Source organism: Capricornis sumatraensis, chromosome 2, assembly GCF_032405125.1.
Source record: "Capricornis sumatraensis isolate serow.1 chromosome 2, serow.2, whole genome shotgun sequence".
Taxonomy (NCBI): Eukaryota; Metazoa; Chordata; class Mammalia; order Artiodactyla; family Bovidae; genus Capricornis; species Capricornis sumatraensis.
In genome coordinates, this window is record NC_091070.1 from 22,167,609 (window position 1) to 22,174,880 (window position 7,272).

Sequence of the window (7,272 nt, forward strand, 5' to 3'; positions counted from 1 at the left end):
GATCATGGAAAAAGCAAGAGACTTCCAGAAAAACATCTATTTCTGCTTTATTGACTATGCCAAAGCCTTTGACTGTGTGGATCACAATCAACTGTGGAAAATTTTGAAAGAGATGGGAATACCAGACCACCTGACCTGCCTCTTGAGAAATCTGTATGCAGGTCAGGAAGAAACAGTTAGAACTGGACATGGAACAACAGACTGGTTCCAAACAGGAAAAGGAGTACGTCAAGGCTGTATATTGTCACCCTGCTTATTTAACTTCTATGCAGAGTACATCATGAGAAACGCTGGACTGGAAGAAGCCCAAGCTGGAATTAAGATTGGCAGGTAAAATATCAATACCCTCAGATATGCAGATGACACCACCCTTATGGCAGAAAGTGAAGAGGAACTAAAAAGCCTCTTGATGAAAGTGAAAGAGGAGAGTGAAAAAGTTGGCTTAAAGCTCAACATTCAGAAAACGAAGATCATGGCATCTGGTCCCATCACTTCATGGGAAATAGATGGGGAAACAGTGGAAACAGTGTCAGACTTTATTTTGGGGGGATCCAAAATCACTGCAGATGGTGACTGCAGCCATGAAATTAAAAGACACTTGCTCCTTGGAAGAAAAGTTATGACCAACCTAGATAGCATGTTGAAAAGCAGAGACATTACTTTGCCAACAAATGTCCGTCTAGTCAAGACTATGGTTTTTCCAGTAGTCATGTATGGATGTGAGAGTTGGACTGTGAAGAAGGCTGAGCGCCGAAGAATTGATGCTTTTGACCTGTGGTGTTGGAGAAGACTCTTGAGAGTCCCTTGGACTGCAAGGAGATCCAACCAGTCCATTCTGAAGGAGATCAGCCCTGGGATTTCTTTGGAAGGAATGATGCTAAAGCTGAAACTCCAGTACTTTGGCCACCTCATGCGAAGAGTTGACTCATGGAAAAGACTCTAATGCTGGGAGGGATTGGGGGCAGGAGGAGAAGGGGACGACAGAGGATGAGATGGCTGGATGGCATCACGGACTCGATGGACATGAGTCTGAGTGAACTCTGGGAGCTGGTGATGGACAGGGAGGCCTGGCGTGCTGCGATTCATGGGGTCGCAAAGAGTCGGACACGACTGAGCGACTGAACTGAACTGAACTGAACTGAACTGAACTGAAGTGCCTTAGCAGCAGCAGCAGCAGCAGTCAAAGCTATGGTTTTCCAGTAGTCATGTATGGATGTGAGAGTTGGACCATAAAGAAGGCTGAGTGCCAAAGACTAGATGCTTTCGAACTGTGGTGTTGGAGAAAACTCTTGAGAGTCCCTTGGACAACAAGAACATCAAACCAGTCATCCTAAAGGAAATCAATCCTGAATATTCAATGGAAGGACTGATACTGAAGCTGGACCTCCAGTACCTTGGCCACCTGATGAGAAGAGCCGACTCATTGGAAAAGACCCAGATACTGGGAAAGATTGAAGGCAAAAGAAGTGGGTGGTAGAGGATGAGAGAGTTGGATAGCATCACCGATTCAAAGGATATGAGTTTGAGCAAATTCTGCAGAGAGGGAATGACAGGGAAGCTTGGCATGCTGCAGTTCATGGGTTTGCAAAGAGTCAGACACAACTAAGCTACTGAACGATAACAAATGAACAAAGAGAAGGCAATGTAGTTCCTAGATCTGCCACATGAGCTTCTAAGTCAATGCTGCAGGTGAGCAGAAGTTAAAAATTCTGTTTGGGGGGTTTCTCTGGCAGTCCAGAGGTTAAAACTTCACCTTTCTATGCAGGAGGTCTTGGAGCTAAGATTCCACATGCCTCATGACCAAAAAAAATCAAAAACAAAAAACAGAAGCAATGTTGTAACAAATTCAATAAAGACTTTAAAAATGGTCCAAAAAAAAATTAAAACAAAAAAGAACTCTGGAACACATAAAGTTTGAGATGCCCATTAGCTAGCTACCCCAGTGGAGATGTTGAGTGGGCAATTGAAGATATAAGGCTATGAGTCTGGACCAGGGGTGGGGCCAGGGTTGGGAGGTCAGGCTGGAGATAAATTTCATCAGCTGTAGATGGAACTGACAGCCATGGAAAAGGTGGGATCCCAGAGAAACTTAGAAAGGAGAGAAGGGGAGTGAGGACCAGGGCCCAGGCTTCTACCATGGAGAGGTCTTCAGGAAGAGGAGGCTGAACCAGCCTGGGAGACTGTAAAAGAGGAGCCAGTAAAGGTGAAGTCAGGTAAGTGGGGTGTGCTGATGTGAGTAAGCTCAGACAGGCAGGAAAGAGGGCGGGCTTAACTGTGCCACAAACTGTGATGATTGGCTGGTAAGATAGGGACCAACCTAAAATTCCTAGATTGCTAAGTTGCAGGTCATAGGCAACCTTGGCAAGAGAGCTGAGAGGAGTGATGGGGACTTAGGCCTCACAAAAGTGAGCTGGGAAGGAGATGGAGGTCAAGGGCAGGCCAATATACCCTAGGGATTTTGCTGTAGAAGGAAATAGAGAAACAGGATGAGAAACTAGCCCACTGGACCTGCAGGGAGGAGAACGGGAATGGTCACGGATGAGCTTGCTGAGAGGTTTCAGCGCAGCAGAGGTGACAGATTGGGGACTGCTGTGTCAGGCAGGAGGCTGGCATGTCTTCCCTGAGACTGGAAGGAAAGAGGGAGGAGAGGGTAAACATGTAGATAACCTGAAGGAAATGGAGGGCTTCTGCCAGCCTTCTTTCTCTGTGGCCTGGACTTTCACCATCACTGTTTTCAGAAGCCTGACTTTAGCAACCAAAGAGAAAGATGTTGCCTGAACAGCAGAGCCAAGATGGCAGCAGGTTGAGGAAGGTCCTGAAAGAAAGCGTGAGCTCTAGTTACAGCCCCTCTTTCTAAGGCTGAATCTGTCTAGGTGGGTCTGGTCAGAAGAGCCTGTCTGACCAGGACAGCAAGTGCAAGACAGCACATCTGAAAACAGTCTACAGCTTCAGGACCCAGGACTTCACTCCTGGATGCTGCATTAATTTAGGAATCCTCCAGTCCTGACTGGGGAGCTGGTGATTCAGAGGGGCTAATGGACCCTCACATCCATACATGACCACTGGAAAAACCATAGCCTTGACTAGATGGACCTTTGTTGGCAAAGTAATGTCTCTGCTTTTCAATATGCTATCCAGGTTGGTCATAACTTTTCTTCCAAGGAGCAAGCGTCTTTTAATTTCATGGCTGCAGTCACCATCTGCAGTGATTTTGGATCCCCCCAAAATAAAGTCTGACACTGTCTGAGTGAACTCTGGGAGTCGGTGATGGACAGGGAGGCCTGGCGTGCTGCGATTCATGGGGCTGCAAAGAGTCGGACACGACTGAGCAACTGAAATGAACTGAGCTGAACTGAGCTGAACTGAATGGACCCTCATCAGGAAAGACTTCTTCCTTCCATTTCATTGTTTCCAAAGCCACACCTGTGAAATAATAAGGGTGATCTTTGAACCCAGAAAAAGGATGTACCAACTAAGAAGCCTCATGCCAATAAAATGGTGCTTACTCAAAGTGTGGTCCGTGAACCAGCAGCATCACTGGGATCTTGATAAAAATACAGAACCTCAAACCTATGGAATCAGTCTTAACTTTAACAAAATTCCCAACTAATTCTGATGTGCTAATCTAACCACTAATGTTGAGAACCACTAACTTAAGCCATGAAGATACGTATTTGGAGAGTTAAATCTAGGGTATATTCAACAGCCTCCCTGATATAATTGAGGACCAACCATTATTCGAGTTTTTTTTTTTTTTTTAATTCTGACGTGTATTGCCTCATGGTTATAAAATGGCTGCCACAGCTCCTAGAGTCTTATGCACCAACATGACAATATTCAACGACTGGGAATGGGGTTCAGGGGCAAGGTAATAAGAACTTGTTTTGTGAACTCTCTCCTTTTGTCAAACAGGGGAAAAACTTTCCCAGATCCCTGCAAGAGATGTCCCCTCGGTTCTTACTGGGCAAAAATTTGTCACCCTCTCCTGCTAGGGAGTCTGGGATGTTTTGGCTTTTTCATTGTCCATAGTAGGAAGCAGAAAATAGAGAAGGAGGTTGGAAGGGCTACTGGGCAACCAGTCATTAGCGTTGCCATAAAAGGCAAACATGGAACATAAATGTACACATGGCAAAGTTAACACATTAAATAATTAAGTAATTAGTTTAGTAATGAGAGAAAACAAGGAAGATCAGGGTCTCCCATTAATTTTCTATCTTTAATTTATCTGATCAATTAATAAGTCATTTTTTTTCTGTTTAATTGATTTGCTTCATGTTTGTCCAGATCAAAAATGAGGTTTTCTTTAAAATATAAGTCCCTTTGAAGACAGAAATTCCCATCTGAATGTAAACTTTGTGTATTATTCCTAGCTAACTGTCACTACATTCTGTAAAAATAGAGATGAAGAGACCAAAAATAAGGTAGTCAACCACATTTATTAATGCTCTTCAGCATATGAATGTACTGTCCACAGCAGTTGTATATAAAAACTCTCAGAATTTTACATACCCTTTAACACTTCTGGGAATTAGTCCTAAAGGAAATAACCAAGGATGCATTTGAAAAACAGCCATTAACAAGCCGCCTATAAAAACAGGGGACAACCTAAATCTCCAGTGACAGGGTGCTGCTTGATGATACAGCCATACAAGGAGATACTAAATAGCTGTTTAAAAACAAAATAAAACAAAACAAAAAACAGCACTGAGTGGTACTGGATGTCATGGGAAAATGTTCACAATATATTATTAAGTGAAAAAAGCAGTTTAAGGGCAGTAAGTATATAGCATAACCACATTTTGTTTTTTTTAAATATAATTATGCTAAAGGAAAAAAAAAAACAAAACACCACACATTACAAAATATTGCCTTTCTGGATGGCCCGATTATGTGAGGTTTGATTTTTCTTTTGACTCCTCTATAGTAAATATGTTTTACTTTGCTGTGAGGAAAAAAAGAGGGTTTGCGGTACTAGATTAAGATCTAGGCTTCCCTTTCTCACCTCTTCTCCCTACCTCTCTACCCCCAGGCTAAGCAAGACATTCCACCCCCACCCCCAACTCAGAATGCTGTGGAGGCTTCTGAGGATCCCTCCCACTTGGCCACATTTTTGTGGAAAATCTTAATGTTTCCCTTGTCTGATTTGAGAGTGCTCAAATTATTCATCTTAATTAAGTAGGACTAGGTGTTGTTTTGACAGAGACTCTCACCCAGCAGATTTTCTTCACCACTTGTTTGTTTCAGAAGCCAAGAATGAACAGGGTGGAGAGGGAGGGCAGATGGCCCACCATGCGCCATCTACATCTGAAAGGCAGCCTTCCTGATGCGGGAAGAAACGACAGGATGGCCCCTGGCTGGTGCTTCCCACACTGCCGGCTACTTAAAAGTCTTGAAACCCCCTGCAAGGACTGTTTCTTTGCAGAAGTAGCTTCTGGGTTCCAGAGTCAAGTAATACTCCTTATCTAAGTAGTCTGGTGGTGGTTTCATGAGTGGACATTTATCCTCTCAACTCCTACTCTGTGCCACTTGGTTCCGATGGAGCCAGTCTAGAGAGGTGACCACCAGCAACCTGTCAGAGGCGTTGACACCTGAGCTGAGACTTGAAGGGCTTCCAACCATGAGCAAATCTGGAGGGACAGGCTTCCAGACAGAGAAAATAACAAGGGCACGGACTTGTGTGGGAATGAGCTTGGCCATGAGAAGGGCATCCTGAGAGGTCTTTTCCTGAGATAAATGCCTACAGTGGGGTGATGGGACCAAAAGTTAGACATTTTTATGACTCTTGATATGTATATATCTGGATTGTTTCCAGAATGAATGTAATTAAGATTTTGTGTCCAATTGTTGACAGCAGTTATCCTTGGAGAGTGGGATTCAGAGGTTGACAGGATGAGAAAAGAGACATAACAGTTTCCATCTTCTGGGTGATTTGAATTTTGAGCCAAGAGTATGTCATTTTTTTTTTTTAATATTCATTTATTTGGCTGCATCAGGTCTTAGGTTGTGGCAGGTAGGATCTTTCATTGTGGCATGCAGGCTCTAGAAGACACTAGCTTAAGTGCCATGTGGGATCTTAGTTCTCTGACCAGGGGTCAAATCCATATCCCCTGCATTGTAAAGCAGATTCTTAACCGCTTGACCACCAGGGAAGTCCCTGAGTATGTCATTTTTATAACTTGAAGTGACCTATTGTTTTAGAACACTGGACATAAGCAGGGTGGTAGATACGGTGTTTTATTATTCTAAATATCATATATGTGTATTTAAGCTCCATTGTATGTATGAAGTATTTCATACTAAAAACCTGATTTTTATAAAATGTAGTATTAATTTATAGACTCCCAGCTAGCTCTAAATGTGATAGTTTCACCACTGTTGCATAAATATCGACCATTATTCCTCTTTAACATTTTTGCCTCTTTGTTTGAGTTCAGGCTCTGGCCTGCTCTGACGTTTGACAAGTCATTCATCTTCTGTAGGTTTCAGTTTTTTGTCCAATGAGAAGAAAGATCTGACTAAGTTCTCAATTCCCTAACAGAATTGTTCAGGAAGTTAAATGAAATAGTACATGGAAAGGCACTTAGCAAATTTTTTAATGTAATAGACTAGTGAATTCCCTGGTGGTCCAGTGGTTAAGACTTCATGGTTTCACTGCTGAGGGCCTGTGTTCGATCTCTGGTCAGGGAATCAAGATCCCACAAGCTGTGCAACTTGGTCAGAAAGCAAAACAAAAATGCAATGGATTAGAACAAAGGAATGAGAATTAAAAGAAAGAATTTCCATCTGAAATGAATTCCCTCTTTATTCACATCTCAACAAGCTAGTGGCTTCTCAAGACAGATTTTCTAGACTCTCTCATTCACCCTGCTCTGCCTGTTATCTATATTTTGTCTCAAATGTAGCTCGCTTCAGCAGCACATATACTAAAATTGGAATAACATAGAGAAGATGAGCATGGCCCCTGCGCAAGGATGACGTGCAAGTCTGTCAAGTGTTCCGTGATTTTTATGGGTATCAAGAGGGAAGAGGGGCCCTGCATGCGAGACAGCAAAAGAGACACAGATGTAAAGAACAGTCTTTTGGATTCTGTGGGAGAAGGCAAGGGTGGGATGATTTGAGAGAATAGCACTGAAACATGTGTATTATCATATGTGAAACAGATCGCCAGTCCAGGTTTGATGCATGAGACAGGGTGCTCAGGGCTGGTGCCCTGGGATGACCCAGAGGGATGGGATGGGGAGGGAGGTGGGAGGGGGGTTCAGGATGGGGAAC

The 7,272-nt window shown here is 43.4% G+C and overlaps 1 non-coding gene across 1 annotated transcript; it reads left to right on the top strand.

The window, feature by feature from the left end:
• Positions 1–6,903: 6,903 nt before the first annotated feature.
• On the top strand, positions 6,904–7,006 carry LOC138074680 (U6 spliceosomal RNA). Its single transcript, XR_011144506.1, has one exon. It is a non-coding gene; the product is annotated as a U6 spliceosomal RNA (small nuclear RNA).
• The last annotated feature ends 266 nt before the right edge of the window (positions 7,007–7,272 follow it).